We start from the raw sequence: 22,869 nt of genomic DNA on the forward strand, positions 1-22,869 counted from the left end.
ACAAACTGTCTGCGACTCACAGCGCGAGGTGGGTCCATTGTCACTCGCTGGTGTCTCGGCGGAGTTGCTTTCAAGGTGAGTCCGACAGCGGAATATCCCTCTTGTGTATGTGTAACCACTGTGATAGCAAGACCTTCACTCTGTATTCCTCCTCAGAGAAATTAACACTTTTCCACAAAGAAAGAGAGCGTCAATTTTCCAGAGTTTACACAGTAAACGCCATGTGGGTAAAATTTTAGAGATTATACTCTGACTTCCCGTTCCTGTGAAGGCAGCACGAAGCTGCACCACAAGTAGCTGACGGAGAAAAAACACACAGTGTCGTCCAGTCACAGTGGACTAAACTGGCAGGTTTTAATGTGGCAGACCACAGTTTTTTGCTAGTAGTTTAAAGTTTAAACTCGTATTGTTGTGAATCTTAAGTAATTTCCAACCAACAAATGCCCCCCAAAAGCAGCTAACCCGTCCTCGGAACGCCCCCCATTGAGAAACGCTAGTCGAAGTGATCAGTTTGTCCACAAAAATCTCAATCCACCAATAAACCACTATATCTGCTACTTCCAGGAAAGCTTTGAAAGAATGAAGAGGTGATAATGCAGGACTTGAATAGTGTATTTAGTTATGGTGTGAACAAAACTATGACTGCTGGGAACATATTAAACATACTTGTCACAGCAACAGGCATTGAATTTTTTGATACTCTTTTTCTCGCTTGCTTTTCAGTGAAGTATTCCTTTAATTTTAGGTCTAATTCACTTTATGATCTCCTAAAACACCTGGAACTGTTTTATCAAATGTTAAAAACAGACAAAAACAATACACAGAACTTTATCAACAAAGAAAAGTTACAGTAGCTTTCAAGGTGTTCTGCCTCATGGAAATTATAAAAGAGAGTGAGAGAAGTGAGAAGTTTAATGTACCAGTGCTGGTATTCCTTGCACCTTGCAACACACACACACACACACACACAATTATGCAGATACAGTATATTAATATGGGGCGTGCATGTGCACACATATGATACTCAAAAATGCACACTATAATGACTTCACACAAGTATAAAGCAAACATGCACAAAGGGCACACACACACACAAACACACAGTCAGCTCAGAGGCTAGCTCTAGCTTTACTTGAAGGCAGCCCAATATAAATAGCTATAAAGTTTAGAAGGTGTTTCAACCTTCAACTTAAGCTGACAGAGACTCTCTAAGGATAAGACAAATAGAAAACCTGAGTGGAAAGAAAGAGTGCAGACAGAGAGAGCAGAGGGGAAGGAAAGGAGACAGGGTGGGTGCACCGATGGGACTGAAACATACAAAGAGAGAGAGAGAGAGAGAGAGAGAGAGTATGTCTGGGAATGTAAGATGAAAGAGAGAGAGAGAAGGAGGGCAAGTGGGAGGCTTCTCTTCATCAGTATGACCTGCTCTTACACTTTGAATACTCTGGGAAAACTCCATTTTCCCGAATAAAAATTCCTCACAGATCCAAGCAAAACATTCACTCCGAGCACACTTTCACCTCTTAAAATCGTGCGCACACACACATCTGACACACACTCTTTTTCACCTCTCCAGGAGCACAGAGCGGCACTGTGTCACCTGGCGCAGGACTTGAACCCTCAACCCGGATAAAAGTTCTGACATGGCAGTGGCCTTGTTTTTAAATGGATCACGTAACACATCAGAGACAGAAGAGGCCAGAGAAAGAGTGACGGAGGGAAAGTCAAGCAGAGATGGGAGAGTTGACGAAAGTGGGATTGCTAGAGGCAGAGATGGAAAAACAAGAAAGGTGTACTCACAGTCGTCCTAGTTTGGGGTTGGACTGGAAGAGAAGTTCTGGGAGAAACTGAAGTTTGTTTCTGTTCAGACGACTGTGGAGAGAAATAGGGGGAGAAAAAGATATATTGAAGCAAAATGGTTTTACCACTTTAAGAGAAACCTCAGCGTGAACTGAAAAGAGAAAAAACACACACTCATTAATCACTCAGATTCATGCTTTTGTGTTGACTGAACTATCACCAACCAGGTGACTGCATCACCTTGTAGGTCAGCGGGTTCAAGGTTCAAAGGTCAAACTCATGGGAAAGTCTGTGTGGTTTCCTGTGATAATGACCTACAGGTTATCATAGTGTTTTGTGTGTGTGTGTGTGTGTCTTAGTTACAGGTTATTGCGCTGTAAGCTTTCTAAAGCCAGTTGTCACTATAATCCCCCCATGTGCTTTGACCTAGGTGGAAAGGAGGAACAAGTTTGGGTTCCTGCCGTCTTCCCGGCATCTCCACTGAAAGTCGTTTTCATAAAACGCTTTTCCCATGATAACTGACACTCCTCTTTGTGTATTTTAAATACATTTTGATACCTAAAATGTTATGAAAAGAAAAGAACATCAATTATACCATCAATAAGGGGATTAACAGATTGTCAAGTGCACTTCCAAATGGTAAAACTAAACCTAATCTCAGTGGCCTCATTTTATCCGATAAGACAAAAATGCACAATGCATGAGATTCGCCCAGAAATTATATCTAATGTACCTTTATTTTTTACAAAAAAAATATAAGAGGCTCTTCAGATGCAAAAATAATTGATTCATAAGATGTGCAAAAGGTGATAAAATGTGAAAAAAAAGTGAATGTTTCGGTCATAGGACCATCGTCAGCAAAGATTTAAGACCACGTAATTCTTAAACAGGCAATCAGACAAACAGCAATGGCCAAAAGCTGTGCATAAACTCATCAGTTGGTTGGGTGTGACCTACAAGCATACCAGAACGAATACACAGACTATACATGTTTGTGTAAGTAAGTAAGTAAGTAAGTAAAGTTTATTTCTATAGCACCTTTCACAGGTATAGGGCCACAAAGTGCTTCACAACAAAAACATTAATATCATAAAATACACACAATAAAAGCATAGACAGTGCATGATCATATCAACCCACAAGTAGCTAATTGAAAGCCTGAACAAATAAATGTGTCTTTAGTCTGCATTTGAAGGCATCAACAGAATCAGAAGAGCGCATAGATGGTGGAAGGTCATTCCACAACCTAGGGGCAACAGCCTGAAAAGATCGGTCACCTCTAGTACGGTAGCGAGTGCGTGGAACCGTCAGCAGGTTCTGATCCACAGACCTCAGAGCACGCACAGGGGTATAACGCTGAATCAGGTCACTAATATAGGGTGGAGCCTGGCCATGTAAAGCTCTGAAAACTAAAACCAAAATTTTAAAATTTATCCTATAAGACACTGGTAGCCAATGAAGTTCTTTTAGGATTGGTGATATGTGAGACCTCCTATTAGTACGTGTTAAAATTCTGGCTGCAGAGTTTTGTACTAATTGCAGTCGAGAGAGCTCCTTCTGGTTTAGGCATAAAAATAAACTATTACAATAGTCTAACCGCGACGACACAAAGGCGTGAATGATTAGCTCCAAATCATTTCTTGAAACTATATTTCTAAGTTTTGAGATTTTCCTTAATTGAAAGAAGCAGTTTCTCGTCAGCTGCTTGCAGTGCTGCACTAACGACATGTCTTTGTCCAGGACAACTCCCAAATTTCTAAGACTTTGCTTAGCAGACTGGCCTAAATCACCCAAGTATTGTTTAATTCCTGGAATTGCATCCTCAGGGGCAATGATTAATGTTTCTGTTTTGTCTGCATTTAGCTGCAGGGAGTTTTGTATATATAAACCTGTTTATCATCAGCATAGCAATGAAAGTTAATGAAATATCATGGGTCCTGTTAATATATATATATATAGTTCAAAGATCAAAACATGAGTATGAGACAAGAGTTCTTATTTCGTGGTATTCACATCTAGATGTGTTAAACAACTCAGGACATACCACCCTTTGTTTGAACCCACCCATTTTTCAAGTGAGCAAAACTATTGGAACATGTGACTGACAGATGTTTCTTGTTGCCCAGGTGTTGCCTTTTAGATTGATTGTCCAAACATTAAATAGTTCTGCAGAAGAAAGATCGACCAGAGCCATTGGACAAACATTGGCATGTCCTGAAGAAGAAAGAAACTACTGGTGTACTCAGCAACAGACGTCGAATAGGTCAGAAATATCGTTAGAGCTGAAATATAGAGGCCACACCACAAGATGCAAACCACTCAGCAGCAGGAAGAATCGGAAGGCCAGATTGAAATTTGCAAAGTACAGATGAGCCACAAGTTCTGCAACACAATCTTATGGACTGATGAGACTAAGATTAATCTCTACCACAGTGATGGAAAGGCCAAAGTGTGGAGAAAGAAAGGAACTGCTTATGATCCGAAGCATACAAGCGCATCTGTGAAGCACGGTGGAGGTAATGTCATGGCTTGGGCGTGCATGGCTGCTTCTGGAACAAGCTCATTAATATTGATTGATGATGTAACTGATGATGGTAGCAGCAGAATAAATTCAGAAGTGTACAGGAACATTTTGTCTGCCAATTTACCAATGTACACTGTCAATGAAGAATGCAATAGTTTGGTGATACCAGGAAATAAAAGCTGAAATTCCGAACTCTTGTCTCACACTCATCTTTTGATCTTAAACCCAAATGTCTTCAGTGAACAACAAAAACAAAGGAATTTGCCTTACCGTTTCAATACTTTTGGAGAGGACTGTATATACAGTGTGTGTGTGTGTGTGTGTGTGTGTGTGTATATATATATATATATATATATATATATATATATATATATAATAAATTGGACTTAAACCAACTCTGTAGTAGTATATGGTGGTTGATGGTATCGAAAGCAGCACTCAGAGCTAACAAGACATGTACAGAGATAAGTCCTCTGTCTGATGCAACTAGTATGTCATTTGTAACTTTCACCAGGGCTGTCTCAGTACTATTATGTCTTCTAAACCCTGAATGAAAAGCCTTGAATAAGCTGGTGCTATGAAGATAGTCACAAAGCTGACTGGCAACTCCTTTCTCCAGGATTTTAGATAGAAAAGAAAGATTAGATATAGATCTATAATTATTTAAAACCTCTGGGTCCAGAGGAGGCAGATTGAAGCTTTATGGCGCTTTCAGACCAAAAGTGAAGCGAGCATTCGGGGCGGTGAGTTTACATACAAAGTCAATGCAAAGATGCGTAGAGCTGCGATTTCCTGTCAGGCAACGTGAAAGGGGCGGTGCCGGCGACGTGAAGGCAACGTGAAGGAATTTCTCGCTTGAGTTGAAAATATTCAACTCACACGAGAAATTCACATGACGCTGAGTCGGGATAACCTATCAATGTTGAGATTGTCCCTACGTCATCGACAGCTTCAGAGCGTTGTGTGGAGAGGGCCAGGCAGAGCAGGCGATTGAAAATCTGCAGGCTTGCTGAAAGCTGCTAAACTTGGGCTAAAGAAGCAGGGAGCAGCGCTCCAGCTTTTGGACAAATAACAAATAACACCCGTGGTCGGACTGGATTATTCTCTGACTACACCGTTTGCTCGAGGGAGGAGCTTGGAGTAAACTGCTTTTATTATGAAAAGAAAAAACACCAAGCTACTTCTCATGCCCAATTCAGTCTTATATTATGCAACTAAGTTGAACTGAGCATGAAATGTACATATGACAATTATTTACAAAGGAATGAGAGGCAGAGGAAGATGGAGAATGAAAGAAGGGTGTTGACCAACAGGTAGACATATGTGTGCGATGATAGCGAGAGATGTACTGTGTGTAAGGGTGAAAGATGTGTCAGTGTGTGTGCAGAAGGAGGGTGGGGTTGGCTGCAACAGAGATAGATGAGGACAGTGTGACGGGATGGAGTGAAAGTGTTATCAAGCTACCAAAGCATTTGGCTGAGAAACAAGGCGTGGAAGGGAAAAAGAAAATAAAAGTAGGGTGGAGGGTCATAGGGGTCACAAAGTAGAATATGCGCTAGAGAAGACACAGACAGCAACCTTTTAACCCCTGTGATAATGATAATAAGACCCTGATTTTCACTCCTGTGTGTATCAATGAAAAGAGAGCTGCAGTCCAAAAAGAGATATCCACCATTTGAAATAATTGACCCCTGCTTCTAGAAAATAACTGCTGGGACGAAAGTAAAGCGCATGATCAGCTACTATTACAGTTATGAGTCATTTTAAGACGTTAGCTCAAAACGTTATGGTTTTTAAGAGAAGAATCCTTTGTGTATTAATAATGACGAGTTTATTCTACTTGGAACCTTTGAAATATTACCAGACCACGGAAAATTATCCGTGTTAGCCAGAATCACAATAATGTCCAGCAAAAATGGTTTGGAGACTGAGGGGAACTAATCTCACTTGGCGAGTACCTTAAAATCCAGAAGTCTGATATATTTTTGTAAGGAAGACGAAATAAAATTTCTTAAAAAATCCCCTATTCTGTTTGCAAAATATCCATCAATCAGAACCTTATACAGGATTGAAAATGAGCTAATCATTACATTTAGCCTTTTCAACCTAACTGTCCTTTTAAATTACCAAATGAGGTGAAATGACTATATCCATGACTTCATGATTCTTGTGTTGACATACATGAATGTACTCAACCAAGGAGATGACTACACAAGCTCCATGTTTTTCACATTTTGACGCCACAAATCACACAGACTCAGCACCATGACCCCTCGCCCCTAACCTTTCAGCCTGACAGGCACAACATCAGAGAACCTGTCAACTAAGCATTTTAAAAAGCATTTCACTATCACTTAAGCAAAGAATCCCGGACACTATATCATAGTCTTTCTCCTTAACATTTTCAACCAAAAACCAGATAATATGTACTTTTGTTTTTTCCTTAAATTGACCCTAGATAAAGTACAAATGCCATCTGTACACTATGTGATGTGTATAATAGATGCATTGCCATGCAACTTTAGTTATACATACAATAGAAATCTGCACAAAAGCATATTTTTAAATGACTTGGATAAAAGAAATGCAATCTGATGTGTGAGTTTTAACACACAACTATGCAGCCTCCTGTTGCCTTCCCCACCAAACCCCTAACCCCTGACCCTTCCTGACACACCCCATTACAGCCTTTTAAGCCTGTTTGCTGTCCTCTGAACTGAAAACGTGCTGTTGTTGCTCTGTGTGTCTCTGTCAAATTTCTTTGACAACATCTCCAACTTATTCTTGCTCTTTGTGAAATATAAACTTTCCTCTTCACAGAAGACAAAATCTTTAAATCAGTCTTTTTGCCAGTGATGCTGGATACAAATAGCTTTTTGCAGTCGCATGGCAGCATCACAGTTCTTCAAGTTACAGACAATATGAGACTGTGGAAGTACATTGTTTAAAGACAGTGGCAAATTAAATAGCCCACTGTGACATTATCTGAGAAACAGATTAAAACAGACATACCGGTGAAGAAATTCCCAGCTCCTGTCCAAGCCAAGCATTGTAAATTCAACACTGTTAGGACAGCCAGTTACTAAGCTTAGAAATGCTCATCAGGTGAAGACCTTACATCACCTGAAAGCCACCTTTAAAAACAGCTTTAAAACATTTCTGACAATAAACAGTGTGTTGCTTTCTGTATTCATTTCCTGTTACAGCATCAAAAACTTCCTGCAAAGCTGTCTGCCCATCAACCTACCAGAGTCATAAACATGCAGGTGTGTGTGTGGAAGTGTTGTGCTGTGCACTGACACCTTAATTCTGTTGACTAGAGCCTTGGTGTTAGCTGACTGACACACACACACACACACACACACACACACACACACACACAATGAACAAAGCAATATCTATGAGAGATTCCAAGGCTGTGTGTGAAGTGGATGGACTTGGGTATCATCCAGGTACACTCTTTATGTGTATGTGCGAGTGTGCCTTACAGAATGGACAACAGCACGTAAGTGGTGTGTGTATGTTTGACTAAATGGAAAATCAGCGGTAGTAAGTCAAATATTTGTGTATGTGTGTGTAAATTAGTGCATGTATGCTAATTTGGGGATGTTTAGGTGTGTGTATTTCTTACATCCCTAAAACAACTATGCGTTTGCTTCAACTGTTTTGTTTGCAATGCTTCTTTTTCTCACACATAACAGGTAGTACTTACAGTCTCTCCAGCAGTCTTAGGTCTTGAAAGGCTCCCCTCTCAATAACACTGATTTGGTTGTCCTCCAGATGACTATAGTAATGGACATAAAGACACAGAGAAAAGAACAGCAGTTATAGTTACTATCATATCTAAAAAAATTCTAAAATTTAAGAATGCAGAAATACGATGGAGGAAATAAGAATTATCAGTAACATAGTTGAAGTACGCATTTCTTAAAATGTCTTGATTTAAATATCAAACAGACACGTAGGGAATACATATCAAAGCCAGTTTTCCAGGCTGACCTGGAGGTTCAACCCAAAGGGAGAAACACCAGATAAATGTCATTTGCTGGACAGCACAAACAAGAGAAATCAGATGCTTGCCAGAGAGAAATAGAGAGATTTCAAACAGTGAGAGAGACACTTAAAAATGTGTTGTATAAACAAGCAATCACCGCACTGAACAAATGAATCTGGCATGAAGCAAGACATGCAGCGTTTCAAAAATGTCACAATCTAGTGAGCCAAAACAAACGATTAACAACCCATCCCTCTTCCACCCTTCAATGGATAACTTCTCCATTTCTCATCTGTCTTTCCAGTGGTGCTCCCAATGCAATGCATATTCCTCTTTTTCTCTTCTCTTCTCTGAGTATGTTGTCATGTTTTGGGGGGCGATCTAAGGTTTTCCAGATGGGACAGAGCAGAACACATCCACAGATATGTGTGTATACATTTTCTGTCTGAGGATGTTAAGAGTGACATCTCCTGAGAGAGGAGAGGAGGGGAGGGGAAAGGGAGATTGAATGAAAAATGTTGCTGCTGTGAGAGGCAGAGAAGGAGAGGAAGGAGGAAGTTAAGGGAAGAAAGAGAAAGGAGGAGGAAGAGAGAGAGGATACAGGGATTCAGAAACCCAGAATGAAAAGATGAAGTGAGTGAGAGAGATATTTAAAAAAAAGAGAGAGAGAGATAGCCTAGGAGGACTAAAGAAGCTAAAGAAGTATCAAAAGAGACAATGTCTGGCTTGCCATGGGGACTCTTTTAAATATTCTTTCAAAGAAAATGTTCAGACACGCAGCTGAATTACAGCCACTAATCCGTGGACTGCCATAACAGCTCTTTACACAACACACATGCATACACAGACAGACAATCTGCTGGACTGAAACATGCACTCAGTTGAAAGATAACAGACTCAGACACTCAAATATGCATTCATGGACATGCACAAAAAAGATCATTTGTATATGCACATATGCATAGATGCATGCAGACATATTCACTCACTCCTAATTTCCTGATATGGGTCTTTTAGCACCTAAAAACTTTTAAAAATAGCATTTACCAGTGTTTATTTTGAAAAATCTGATCTGAAATATCAATATTGCAAAAAAATTGATTTTAAAATTACCATATGCAAAACCATATACCATATTATTTATGTTGTTATTTTATTCCTAATTACTTCAAGGGACTCTGGTACACAATGAATAGTTAATTTGCATATATTACCATTTTCTCTTCAGTTTTTATTTTGAGAAGATTTCTAGGTTTTCTTTCTGCTTCTCGCAGCAGGAAAATGGACAACTTTTGGGTGCATAATTCCAGGACAAAATGATTTTAAACCAATCTTTTTTTAAACAGCAAAAATATTTAGTTAAAATTTAAAATGCAAACATATGCTACAGAAAAGTCATAACAGTTGAAGACAACAAAGACAAGCACACACCGACAGGTTCAAATACATACAGTGCAGGAGATGGGTAGACACACACACATTATTTACAGTCCAGCCAGTATTACAGTTTTTTTCAATTGCTAAGATGCAATGGTCAAAACTGAAGCCACTTTTTCAAAACTCTTAACACAGTCTGCATTACCAACATGCATCCTGGCCAAACAGTTAATCTGACCTCCAAAAGTCACTCAAACCACCAAAACACTTCATATAAGCCTCAAAATAAACTCGTTCAGCCAAAACACTGGCAACAATAACCACTCAGAAAGCATCCATTGTCACTCATAACACACTGACCTACAAAACACTAACAACAGGAAGCATTACATACATTTGTTTAACTTTTATCCCTGAAATATGACTGATATTTCCATATAAATCAGTATTTCATTATAGAATCCAGTTGTTTTCAGTCACTTTGATACATTTCTCAGATCAGAATTGAAATTCTACTTGTTCAGCCTCCACATCATCTAGTCGCTTGTGCACATTATGTGTAAAAGCAATTTCTCAGTCTTTTGCAAAATTTCAAATTGCACATGCTTTGACACATTTATGCAAATTATTATGTACATCTGTCTGCTGTTTCCTACATTATCAATTGCTTACTCTATGACATGTTGATCACAATCAATTACAGTATACTGGTGCTTTGTTGAGAAGTCTTACCCCCCAAAACATCTAGACATAAGTTCATTGCGTAAGTCACTACATGCAAAATGGTTGAACACGTCATAATCTGCATTTTCCTACATATGTCTATTAGACTTGTTTTGTAAATGTGTCCTACAGTAAAGTTCTGATCTGTTGTGCTGTGAATAAGAATTTCTTAGTTTGTAATTGCTTCCGTTGTGCTATGCAGTGATGTAAAATAGTCTTGTTTTTTTTATTTTCTGCATCACAATGACATGCTCTGTCAACAAATTACAGTGCATGCAGTAAAGGTGTAACTGTGAATCCTGTCCAATCTCTTGCAATGTTTACTGTAACTCTGTACTGGTGAAATTGATCTATGCCATACAGAAAAAGTACAGCCTGTAAATGTACCAAAGAGACTGAGAAAAAATGGAAGAAACCTGTAACATATTTTCACTTTATTGACTGTACTATAGTATATGTTAGAAGAATGAATCAGAAATGCATTCAGTAATGTACTTGTGAAAAAAAGAAGTTCCTGACATTTCAGTGCTGCAATACACTTTTTTTCAGTTGTTTACATAGTTAACACTGGTACCTGAGACCCAATGACCACAGTCTGTAATTGATGTACCATACCCTTGAACTAGTTCTGCTAAAATATAAGCAAATTTCTTGCTTTACAATCACACAGTTTTACAGTAGAACCACATTCAAAACATTATACATATTTCTCTAAAACATCAAATGGATGTAAATGTTCTGCAAAGATTTTCTATATATATCTGTCCAGCTACAGCAAAAATTCAGGAAATTTGCAAACATTTTGTTTTGAACGTGTTTTGAACAGTTTTGGACACAGTGTGTTAGCATTTGAAAAATGTCCTGCAGATATATAGTGTTTTGCAGGTGGTGAAGTAGTAATGGGAAAGGAGTTCATGGATTTTGGATAAAGTGGTCATTGAATGCATTTTGTGTGAAAGCAATGAAAAATTATTCACAGTTTGGTCCACATGCACTTCTGTTTCGCTGACTGTGTGAAGAGTTTTGACAATGTGACTTCAGTTTTGACCAATGCAGGTTAGCAATTGAAAAAAAACTGTAATTGAGCATGTTTAGTCAAGCTGCATTTTCTCAGCACCAATAGAAGTACCAATGCGTATCTCGCAAACTCCGGAGTAAGTTACATCAAGACATAACTTTGAGTAACTATCAGAGTTTATTTGTCCAAATGAGAGATCAACCGCATGCTGATTTACTGAATAAAGTTTAGAAAGGCACGGGATCTTAAGCCAAACACATGGTGTGGGGAGTTGATGCTGGCATATTGTTCAGATGAGGTATTGTTTTTATATTGGTCTGTATCAGGCATTAGTCATCCACAGAGAGATGGAGAAAAGAGAGAAAACACGTATTGATTTCATGTGTGTGGGGTCTGGTGTGTCTAATAACTCTTTCGTTCAACCATATTAGAAAGTCTTAACATCTATTATAAAAAGCATAATGATGTCACGCTACCTTATGGCAAACTCAGAGCACTTGGCCTCTAAAGGAAATAAGGAAATACTTCAGGGCATATTAACTTCACTTGTTGTTTACATACAATGGGTGAAACCACATTAACTTTCCGCAGCCAAATGTTCAATATCAAGCACAAGTTTTCACCTACAACTAAATTTGTTTGGAATTACTCAATTTCGCCACAATCTGGAAGAAATCTTGCAATGTAAGGCTGCCAAAGATATTACGCTAAGTGTTGCGCATGCAGTATGCATGCAGAGACAAGCTGTGTCTGTGTAAAACGGTGTGACCACTCAGATTAAAGAACATTCAGACTGCTGTTTCATTGTTTCATTTTGTACAAAATTATGTTAAATGTTTAATCGGATTACAGCAGACAGTCTGAATAAGGTGCTTTAATAAGGTCCTATAACACACTTTATCCAAAACTGTTCAAATCACAACAGACTGAAATATATAGAAAATCTTAGCAGTACATTTACATACATTTTATGTTTACGCCTATATGCGTAGAGAAATGTGTGTAGTGTTTTGAATGTGGTTTTACTGTAAAACTGCAAGCTGAGGGTAAAGCAGGAAATGTGCTTATATTTTAGCAGAATTGGTTCAAGGAGTTGATGCATCAATTACAGGTTGTGGTCATTGTGTCTCAGGTACCAGTTTTACTGCGTAAACAACTCAGAAGTGTATTGCAGCACTGAAATTTCAGGAACTTTTTTTCATAAGTAAATTACTGAATGCAGTTACATAGAAAATAATAAACGATAATGAAGGAAATTTCTGCATTTCCGATTCATTCTTGTTACATATACTATTGTACAGTCAATAAAGTGAAAATATGTTATTCTAACAGTTTTTCTCAGTCACGGTACATTTCTAGAATCATCCTTAACATTGGCAAAACTATTTGTATTGGTAAACTATGGCAAAAGTTTGGATGACAATGACTGAAAACGCAAAAGGCTGCACTTTTTCTGTATGGCATGTATCAATTCAATCAACAGTACTGAGTTATACACGGCAAATGATTGGACAGGATTCACAGTTACATGCATAAAAAAACAAGACTATTTTATACTCCAGTATAATACATTGTGATCAACATGACATAAGCAATTTCTCAAAAGACTGAGAAATTGCTTTTACATATGATGTGCACAAGTGACTAGATGATGTGGAGGTTGAACAAGTAGAATTTCAATTTTGATCTGAGAAATGTACCAAAGTTACTGAGAACATATGATTTATATAAAAAAATTTCATTTTTGAAAATAAAAGATCATCAAATTTACGTAATTCTTCTTGTTGTTAGTGTTTTTAGGTCAGTGTGTTATGAGTGACAATGGATGCTGTCTGAGTGAGAATTGTTGCCAGTGTTTTGGTTGAACAAGTTTATTTTGAGACTTGTCTGAAGTGTTTTGGTGGTTTGAGTAACTTTTGGAGGTAAGATTAACTGTTTGGCCAGGATGCATGTTGGTAATGCAGACTGTGTGAAGAGTTTTGAAAAAGTGGTTTCAGTTTTGACCATTGCATCTTAGCAATAACTGCATGTAGTGTACAGATGAAAAAACATCTGATTTGACAGAGTTATGTAGCATATTACTGTACGTTAGTTTGGTTGAGTTGTTTAACACAAGTCAGATTATATGTAATACGAGTCAAGTATTTGTGTGTGTATGTGTGTGGGAGTGCATGTGTTCTTTCTCAGACTATCTTCTCTTTCCCAAGCCATCTCCTCCCCATTTCTTTAAAAGATTTAGAGTGGGGAAATGTCACAGCAGTTTATCACCAACCACATAAAACAAGCTGCTGGCGCACCACACGCAAACACACACACATACTCAGCCTCTTTTACTTGGTCCTTCTCACCCTGTCTCAAGTGCACAGGATGCAAACACATAAAGGTCTCTCTCTTTCTCTTCCTCTGTTTTGCTTATTAAATACACACACACATATTTAAACACCTGAAACATTAACTGTTCCAAAACGATCCCAATCCATCATTGTCCTCACAAGTATTCTTATAGTTACAAAAATGCACTTACAAATGCATAAACATATTTCCACTCCTCAGCGTCGTTGGTGCTGGGAGTGTATTTTTATATGCCGGTCTGGTTAAAACAGAGTGAGGAGGGAAGCTGCATGCAGCCAACGGTGATTATAGTTATTATAGGCCTAACACAGACACACACACACACACACACACACACACACACACACACACACATTTGAGCCACTTGAGGCAGAAGAGTGACAGAGCTCTTAAAGACAATTAGGACAGATGAGAGGAGACAAAGAGTCACACTCTACTAAGAGCAGCTGTTTAGATATTACGAGTTAGACAAGCAAAAGTAACATCAGAAATTGAATTGACATTAGACTATAGAGGCTCATACTTTGGAAACAATTCCCATTTTAGATGTTCACTGACGGCTACATGTTTAGTCTATAGTCAGTGTATAACCTTTGAAATTTTTACTTGAACCGGACCAGTGGCCAGTTGAGCTCAACTCTTTTAGCCCCCTTTTGAGCCCCAAAAGACAAAACTTTATGAACAGATAGTATATCAGATCGGCTAGAATCACCAGTTATGACCTTATGACACATCAGGTTATTTCAGGCTGGACACGCGTCATGCTTCAAGAGAGGTTCTCTTTGTGGCAAGTATGTACAGGAGAATCAATTACAGTGAACAAAAACCTTTCAATGTCCATATGGCCATGTGAATACTGTTTTAAGATGTACGAAGATATCCTTTAAGCTGTTTGTCATATGACTCTTTTTTAGCTCTTGTTTAAAGAGGTGGTATTATGCTCATTTTCAGGTTCAAAATCTTAATTAGGGGTTGTACCAGAACAGGTTTACATGGTTTAATTTTCAAAAAACACCATATTTTTCTCATACTGCACATTGCTACAGCTCCTCTTTTCACCCTATGTGTTGTACGCTCCGCTCTTGAGCTACAGAGTGATGCATCTTACTTGTACAAAATCTTTGTTGGGAGTTGCACATGCGTAGTATGGTAAGTAGGTAAGGACTACTAGCCAATCAGAAGCAGAGAAGGGCGGGTCATAAGAAACAAGGTAGTGTGATCCAAATCAAAGCCGCTTCAGACTGCGACTGTAACCTAGCAGATGGTATAAGTTACTCACAAGTCCACAACCACACAACATCGTTGTTCCACATCTTACCATAAACCACTACAAAAATCAGCATATTTCAAATCAATTTTACATAAAAATTGGCCAAACAATTTGAACGTTTGCTCAGTAGCTTTCACACCGGGTGTAACATTAGCATTATAGTTATAACTTTAGCTGTGTTAGCCAACGTTTACAACAACTCCGCACTTCAACAGTCTGTGAAGTTACATTGCCGTGTTTATTTTAAATATAATTCACAACCAATAAAGCATACTTACAGGTTGTGAATGTGAATTTCCAACCCGGTCTCACTCCCAAGTCGTCACATATGGACGCTTGGTCAGGAGCCATAATCGTCAGTTTGTGACGCACTAGGGATCCCTTTGACGTCATAGTTCGACGTGTTGAGGGAAGCCCTGTTGTGTCAGTTTTTGATGTTAAAGGCAAGTATGATATTTAAGAGAAAAGACGAAGTAAGGAGGTGATTGGGGTGGATAGAGGGCCAGAACCCGGACCTTGAAGCAGGAGAACAGGGTTTGTGTCCAGTGCGAAACAAAACATTAAATGTTTTTATTTAGGCGAGTGAGGTAAATCGACATTAACATTAGTTAACTTAAGTCTTAACTGACATACATAGCTATTTTAACCCAAACCATGATCTTTTCCTAACCTTAACCAAGTAGTTTTGTTGCCTAAACCCAACCAAGTACTTTCTGTGCGTAAACCTAACGAAACTGCAACGTTTCACGACTTTAATTATGCGCGTTTCAACATGGCAATGTATCGAAACGTTACGTTTTATCTTGAAAGTGTAACCGGATATTGCATATTTATTGTTGCTAAGCGTTGCTAACTTGACTGTGGATCCCTAAACGTCAATAATTGATGCAAAAGGGCTACCCAAGTCTTTAAAAAGCGACGACAAAGGGCCTTGACCATGCGTCAGACATTTGATGAGTAGGGAGTGAGACTGTGTTGGAATTTCCAGGCCCAAATATTGCATCGTCTTTAGGACTAAACGTTGAACTGTTGCCGGTGTTCTGACAATCTATGCTGCCTTGCCGAAAAATGCTACCATAGCGCAAATTGATAGACTCGACTCTACTCGGCTCTGCTCCGTTTTCCATTGCAGGTAGTACCCAGAGATAGTACGTAGCTTGTCGTCATAGCGAGGCCACACACAACTGCCATGACGTAATGTTCAATGCGACACACACACCAGCAATCCACGCAGCTTTCTCTTTTTTAAGTTAAAACGTTTCAACATTCCTCAGAATGTAAAGACAGATAAGCGGTATGAAAACCTTCCAGCTGTGTTTTCCTCTGCCGTTGTTGCTGCAGCGGTCTGTGTGACGGCGGGAGCAGAGGGCTCTGTGAGCGGGCAGCTGGCCGGCCTCACACGTTCCTCACGTGGGTTGACACAGGCATCCCTCGAAGCCACTTGCAGAGCTCCTCAACTCCGAAAATATTCAAGCACGTTTTTGTTCCGCCAAACTGTCAATATTCGAAATCTACACAGCTGATTTCTCACCTCAAAACTTCTCAGAAGTGGATTTAGTGATGAAATTACATGCGAAAACTGTAAAATATAAAACCTTCTGTTGCTGGCCTCTGTCTGGCGCATGCAATGATAATGCAGTGAATAGTGACGATTCTCTCTGACCAATCAGCAGGCTGTCGTGTTTTCACGTTACATTTTAGTATCCCTCAGCTCGCTTGGAACCTCGACGGAGGTGAGGTGATACAAAAAAAGTACCTGGAATCAGATACAGGTACAACATTTCTAAAATGGAAAACCAAACAAAGGCGAGTCAAGCCAAAGGGCCTCCGCTCAAACTAGCTTGGTTTGAGGGCGTGCCTGACCCCGCTAGCCGCTTGGCAAGCTTCATGACGTGTTTTCATTGTGACGTCACAAATAAAGCAAGTGAAGGGCTGAAATACAAACGAGCTGTTTTCAAGCTGTTCAGAGCAGAGCTTTCTGTGGGAGATGGGAACTCCCTTTGGGCTGGACTTTGGGCTTTTTCACTTTGCAAACTTGTTACATGCACAAAAAAGAGATAACTCAATAAAGGAGAGGGAAAAAGCCAAAAAGCTATGATCATATCTGCACCAGCTCAATGTCTTGTAGTCGTGTTGCTTGTTTCACAAATGGGAGTCTTGCTGCTTGTTACTGGCATTTCAGCTCACAATTACTCTATTACTTTACTCATAAATATTCAGTAATTACAAAACTCCACTCCCTGAATAGGACACCTTCATTCTCTCCTGCCCTGAAATCCCTCATTAGGATGAGAAATTTTATTTTATAGAGACTTGTTTCCCCTATAGCCATATACAGGCCTATTAGCTAAATATAGCATTTGCCTAATTGCTCCAGCATGACATTTTTTTTGTTAATGAGATTCCTTGTAAAGAAACAAATAGAGGTCACAACAAGGAAAAAGAAACTGGTCGTAATAGACTGGCTGGTAGACTGGGTAGACTCCAACATCAAGTCCTCATACCTAAATGACTAAATAGGTCACTAGACAGCGCCTTATAAATAACAAACTCATATGAGTGTTTTCGGATCTGCCAATTGTGTGGTTGAGGTATTGTGTTTACACAAGCTCTTAGGCTCAGATAAAGGAAATATCAACTTCATGGTTAAAAAACCATACTTGCTATATGACAATGTCACCATAGGACAATAAGACCCATATGATAAAATAGTCTATATTAATTTAGATTATCTGCTATCCTCACAAGTTCAAAGTGTAAGTTTTAGTGGCATCTAGTGCTGACGGTTGCGAATTGCAACCAACTGGTCACTCACCGCTCATCCCTCCCTTTCCAAGCACGTAGGAGAAGCTATGTTAGCTCTTGTGCTACATAATACGTGTGGTCCTCCATTTGTCCAAATTTCACTTCTCTTCGTCTTCTTCTTCTTCCTCTTCTTCTTCTTCTTCTGTATTCAACGTAGTGACGAAACGCGCTCTGTAGAGTAGTTTTTCAATTTGGGCTACTGTAGAAACATGGCAACTTCCATGTAAGGGAATCGGCAGTGGATGTAGATTGAAATGGCTCATTCTAAGTTAATAAAACTATAACGGTTCATTATGTAAGGTCTTTATACACTACTAAAAACATGGTTATGTATATTATATTGCATTTCTGTCAATATATCCTAAATATCCTTTGAGTGTGTTTATAGCTATTTGAAGCTATCCAAAATTTTACAAGGGCATGTTTTTTCAATGATTATACTGCTTCATTTATTTCATAGGTGATCAAAGATTACTTTTTTTAAATCCTACAGTAGCCTATTTGCAGTTGTTTTGTGAAGGCTCCAAATTAGCTATACAGAGTCAGTGGGCCTCATGCGAGTACAACAAACAGATCTGAGCTTAAGTGACATGTACAAGTAATCTAAGAGAATTTGTGGAATCCCTCATTTTTCTTGTACTTAGAGGGGCGGCTGTGGCTCAGGAGGTAGAGCGGGTTGGCCGTTAATTGGAAGGTCGGCGGTTCAATCCCGGCTCCCCCTGGTTGCGTGTCGAAGTGTCCTTGGGCAAGATACTGAACCCCAAATTGCCCCTGGCGGCTGTTCCGCCAGCGTATGAATGTGTGTGAATGTTAGTTTCCGTTTGAGCACTTAGGCTCAGTATATGAATGTGTGTGACTGGTGAAAAGCGCTTTGAGTGGTCGAAAAAACTAGAAAGGCGCTATACAAGTACGGAGCATTTGCATTTAGACTTTTCTCTGACTTAGAGAACTCATGAAAGCAAACCTCAGAAAAAAGTAAGAGAGGTGTATGATAAGAGTATAACAATGCTTAACAACCCCTTACTCATTTCAATAGCACTCAATCGCCACAAAATGAAAACAAAGAAAAAAAGAAACTTACAGAATCCTGAGGTTCTTGATGCCGGAGAAGTCCACTTTAGTGATTCTGGTGATGTTGTTTCTGTTCAAGTCCCTACAGAGAGAAACACGGGTTACAAAACTGATTTATCAAATCTGATCATTAATACAAGAGAGTTAAATTAACAGTATGAACTTACAGTGCATCTCGAAAGCAAACAACTTCATTATAATATGCTAAAAAGCAAATGAACATCAGAAAGGATTCACCAAGTGCATTTGTGTCTCTGTGTGTTTTCTCACTCAGTCGATTTAATGAACATGGCAGAGCGTGAGAATGCCCCACAGAAGAGCCACACACATACAAATATACAAACAAACAGAAACCAAAACTCACAAACACTCCTACCGTACAGGCACCAGGGGAATTATGCACACACACTCACACGTCCGCACACACTTACAGCTCCTGCTGCTACGAATTATTGAGAAGCAAATTTTTCAGAAAAAAAAAAAAAAAGCGGTATGAAATTATTTTCTCTTTCCATCATCAGAGTTTAAAAGCTTATTGTGTTTCCTGGCTGTCATTCAATCTGTTTTAACTATGGGTGGTACACTGCAATATCAACTGACTTCCTAAGTGTGTGTGTATAGACTGGTTCCCTTTATACGAGTATGCTGTTTATTGAAACGCTGTCGCACTGAAGGAATTAGGGCAAGGAAAAAAAACACACACACACACACACGAGAGCACAAACAAACATCACACACACAATTTTCTCTTATTTCACACACACGACTCTCTTCCCCAAGCTCTGTTAGCTTTCAATCGCCCTCTCTCGCTCTGAGATGCACACACTCACACATGCACATAAACAGAGTCTGGTTTTACCAAGATGGCTGTCTTGTGTTTTTCATAATGCACCTAAACATTTATAAATCTGATTTAAGACCATATTAGGTTTCAAAAGGCTTCCCCAAACTGCCATGTCAAGGACCACTAATAAGAGCCATACCCCGGACTGAGACAGGGAGGGCTTGTGTGGGCAAAGGGTGCACTTCCCAAAGCCCAAAATGGGGTCCAAGGTCCAGCAGAGGTTCTTAAAAGGGCTCTAGCGTAATGAATAGTTTCAATATCTGATACAATGGGAGGTCACATAAAAAGACTCCCACCCACTACAGTGCAGACAGTGCTCTAAATCATAAGAGTTGGTGGGGACCAAAACAGAGCTAAAAGGAGTTTTAAAATTAGACTTACTACTGCCAGAGAGCCAAAGGAAATCTAACGTTACCCTGTGTATGCTGATTGTATAAATTGGAACGTGTTTGTTAACACATTCGCCATAACAACTTTATATGGTGATGAATGTCATCGTTGTGTTTCCACTTTTTGCGTTGCCCCCAGGTGATCAAATAATTATTTAGAAAATGATTTAGTATGGGTTTAAGAAGAAGCCGTTTTATTTGCCCTAATATATACTCATACAGCTAACCCCCTTCTTTTTACTGTTTTCACAAAGTCAAACAATTTGTTAGGGTGCATTTGAGACTTGAGGATTAAGGTGCTGACTGTGTAACCCCAGAGTCCCTGGTTCAGGTCCAGTCGGGAAGCTTTATTGCATGTCACCCCCACCCCCTCTTTCCTGTCGACTACCTAGTAAAGCATAAAATGCCAAAATATTTTTTTTTAGGTTTTGCAAACTGTCAACAAACTGACTGATTCTGAATTGGCTGAAACACAAACAATAAAGAAATTATCTGGTTGTGATGTTGCATTAATTGTAATCACTGATAAACCCACATCATGTGATCCAACTGGAAGCAGCAATAACATGAATAAATATAAAAACCAGAAAGGAAATTCATAATGATTTTGAGTTTCATCCATCTTCCCAATGCATTCAAGAGACCATCATCATCACCATCATCCAGACTGGCTGCCGCTGGTTCTTGTCACAGGCTTTCAGTATGTGTGCAATTGTCAGTTCCTTGGAAAGTGAGGCAGCTTGATAAGCCTTCTTGGACAAAACGTGCATTGATTTATCATTTTCAGTTTGAGGAAAGAGCTGCTTTCATGCTTGTTGATTTGTAATTTCAAGTCTCCACTCACTTTTGAGTGACTCTGAAGCAGCATCCAATCTGAAAACTTCTGTTCCCCATCACTCCACCTCTTTTCACCTTCTCCTCCTTGTCTTGCCCCTCTGCTATCTGTCTCTACTTATCTTTTCACATTTGGCTACAGTCTTTCAGTTTTTCCTTTTTCCCCCTTCTTCCCTTCATCTGTCTTAAATCTGTCCTTTCCCCATTCACTGCTCTTTAATGTCAATCCGTCAGTTCACAGCCAGCTTTACTCCTGTGCTCCCAGCCTTCCTCTCTGCTTTTTCTTTGTCTCTCACTTTCTAATCTTCCCCTTTTACAGTGTCTCCCCCTCTCTCAATCGCTCTTGTCTTATCTTTCACTGTTTCACAGTTGACTAAACACTTTTTCTTCGCCTTCCTCTGTTTTTCTCTTTCAAACTAATCTCTCCTCTTTCATCTCAGCCTTTCACTCTTTTACAGTTGGCTACATTTTTCCTAACCTTCTCTTTTTTCTCTGCCTCCTCCCCTACTCTCTCCATCCTTATCTCTATCTTTCTCTTGTTCACAGTGGAAACTTCTGCTCTCACCAGGGAAACTGCTCTGGAGACAAACAAACAGTAAGCATACAGGTTCCAGGTGGAGAGCGATGGCATCACCTTATCTAACATCACCGCCTAAAAACTGAGAAAGTCAAGGCCACTGCATAACGAGATGTTGTGTGAAATTAAATGATAAAAGTGTCAAATGAATAGCACATCAATTTATACTGATGTATTCAGAAATGAAAAGGTGTGTTAGTATGGCTTCATACCATCGTTCATAAGGTAAACAACCAGTAACATCAGTCATATTACCAATGAATTCATGATTTGCTCCCCCAGATACCATACATGTGTTTATTACTACTAATACTATGGTACATTGTGCATACTAAGATGTTTATTATGGATGGTATTAGGAATTAGGAAGTAGGCTGCCGGATGGTATTAGGAATTAGGAAGTAGGCTGCTGCTGGCTGACTATATAAATCAGAATTTTCCTCTCCTTCCGCTATCTTACGACACTATTTTGCATCCTGGGATTAAAGCCACCCAAGATGACTAGATAAATGAGATTAGTTCAAAGAAAAACAAACAAGCCGAATGTTTTTTCTTCCTATACCAGAATGATAAGGGGCTAGACCAGACCTTTCTGTAGGCTGGCACAGCGCTAAACTAAGTGTGTATGCGACACTACTAATCAGCTGGTAACCAATGTGTCAGTGACTTTGAAGAATGAATAAAGCAGCATCGCCAATCAGCAAGAATGAAAGTGCAACTTTATTGCTTAAGGAGAAATTCAAGTAGCTACAGTTGTTTGAAAAAGACCGGAGAAACAGTGGGCTGCCATTATACTGGACTCAACCTAAACTGATTAAAAACTCTCAGTGAATAGAAAGGGCGGCAGAGGATCTGAATGACTTAAAGCTAGCAGGGCGGCTATTTTTATGCACCTGGTCTGCTGAAGTGTGGGTGTCCACCCCACCCAGCAGTAAAGCTTAACTTAGCTTTAAATTTAACTGACCAGCTGGCAGTCAGACAACTAACGAGAGGCTTTAGTACAAAAGCTTTAACCACCGTTTGTTTCCATTACAGGCAGGGGTAAGGCGCGCATGTGTGTGTTTTGCAATTGGGGGATAAGACAAGAATGCAAACAACAGGTGTTCAGGGAATTAATACACCATACAACACACACAGCTCAGACACATGCATGCACACACACACAGACACACACAAGGCACAGACAGCTCCCGACCACATATCTCCCCCACACCACTGAAATCAGTGAACCTTATAGTCTGGCTACCTGGGCTGGCATACTGGTCGACTTTACACACACACAGACACACAC

At 39.4% G+C, this 22,869-nt stretch overlaps 1 long non-coding RNA gene across 1 annotated transcript; it reads right to left on the reverse strand.

Moving 5' to 3' along the window:
- Positions 1-1,281: 1,281 nt before the first annotated feature.
- LOC119896320 lies at positions 1,282-19,016 on the reverse strand. Its single transcript, XR_005443200.1, has 3 exons — positions 18,945-19,016; positions 8,037-8,108; positions 1,282-1,872 (listed from the first exon to the last, which is right to left on the reverse strand). It is a non-coding gene; the product is annotated as an uncharacterized LOC119896320 (long non-coding RNA).
- Between the last annotated feature and the right edge of the window lie 3,853 nt (positions 19,017-22,869).

Source organism: Micropterus salmoides, unplaced genomic scaffold (assembly GCF_014851395.1).
Source record: "Micropterus salmoides isolate LMB-PRFRI ecotype aquatic unplaced genomic scaffold, ASM1485139v1 Ms_hic_scaffold_922, whole genome shotgun sequence".
NCBI lineage: Eukaryota > Metazoa > Chordata > Actinopteri > Centrarchiformes > Centrarchidae > Micropterus > Micropterus salmoides.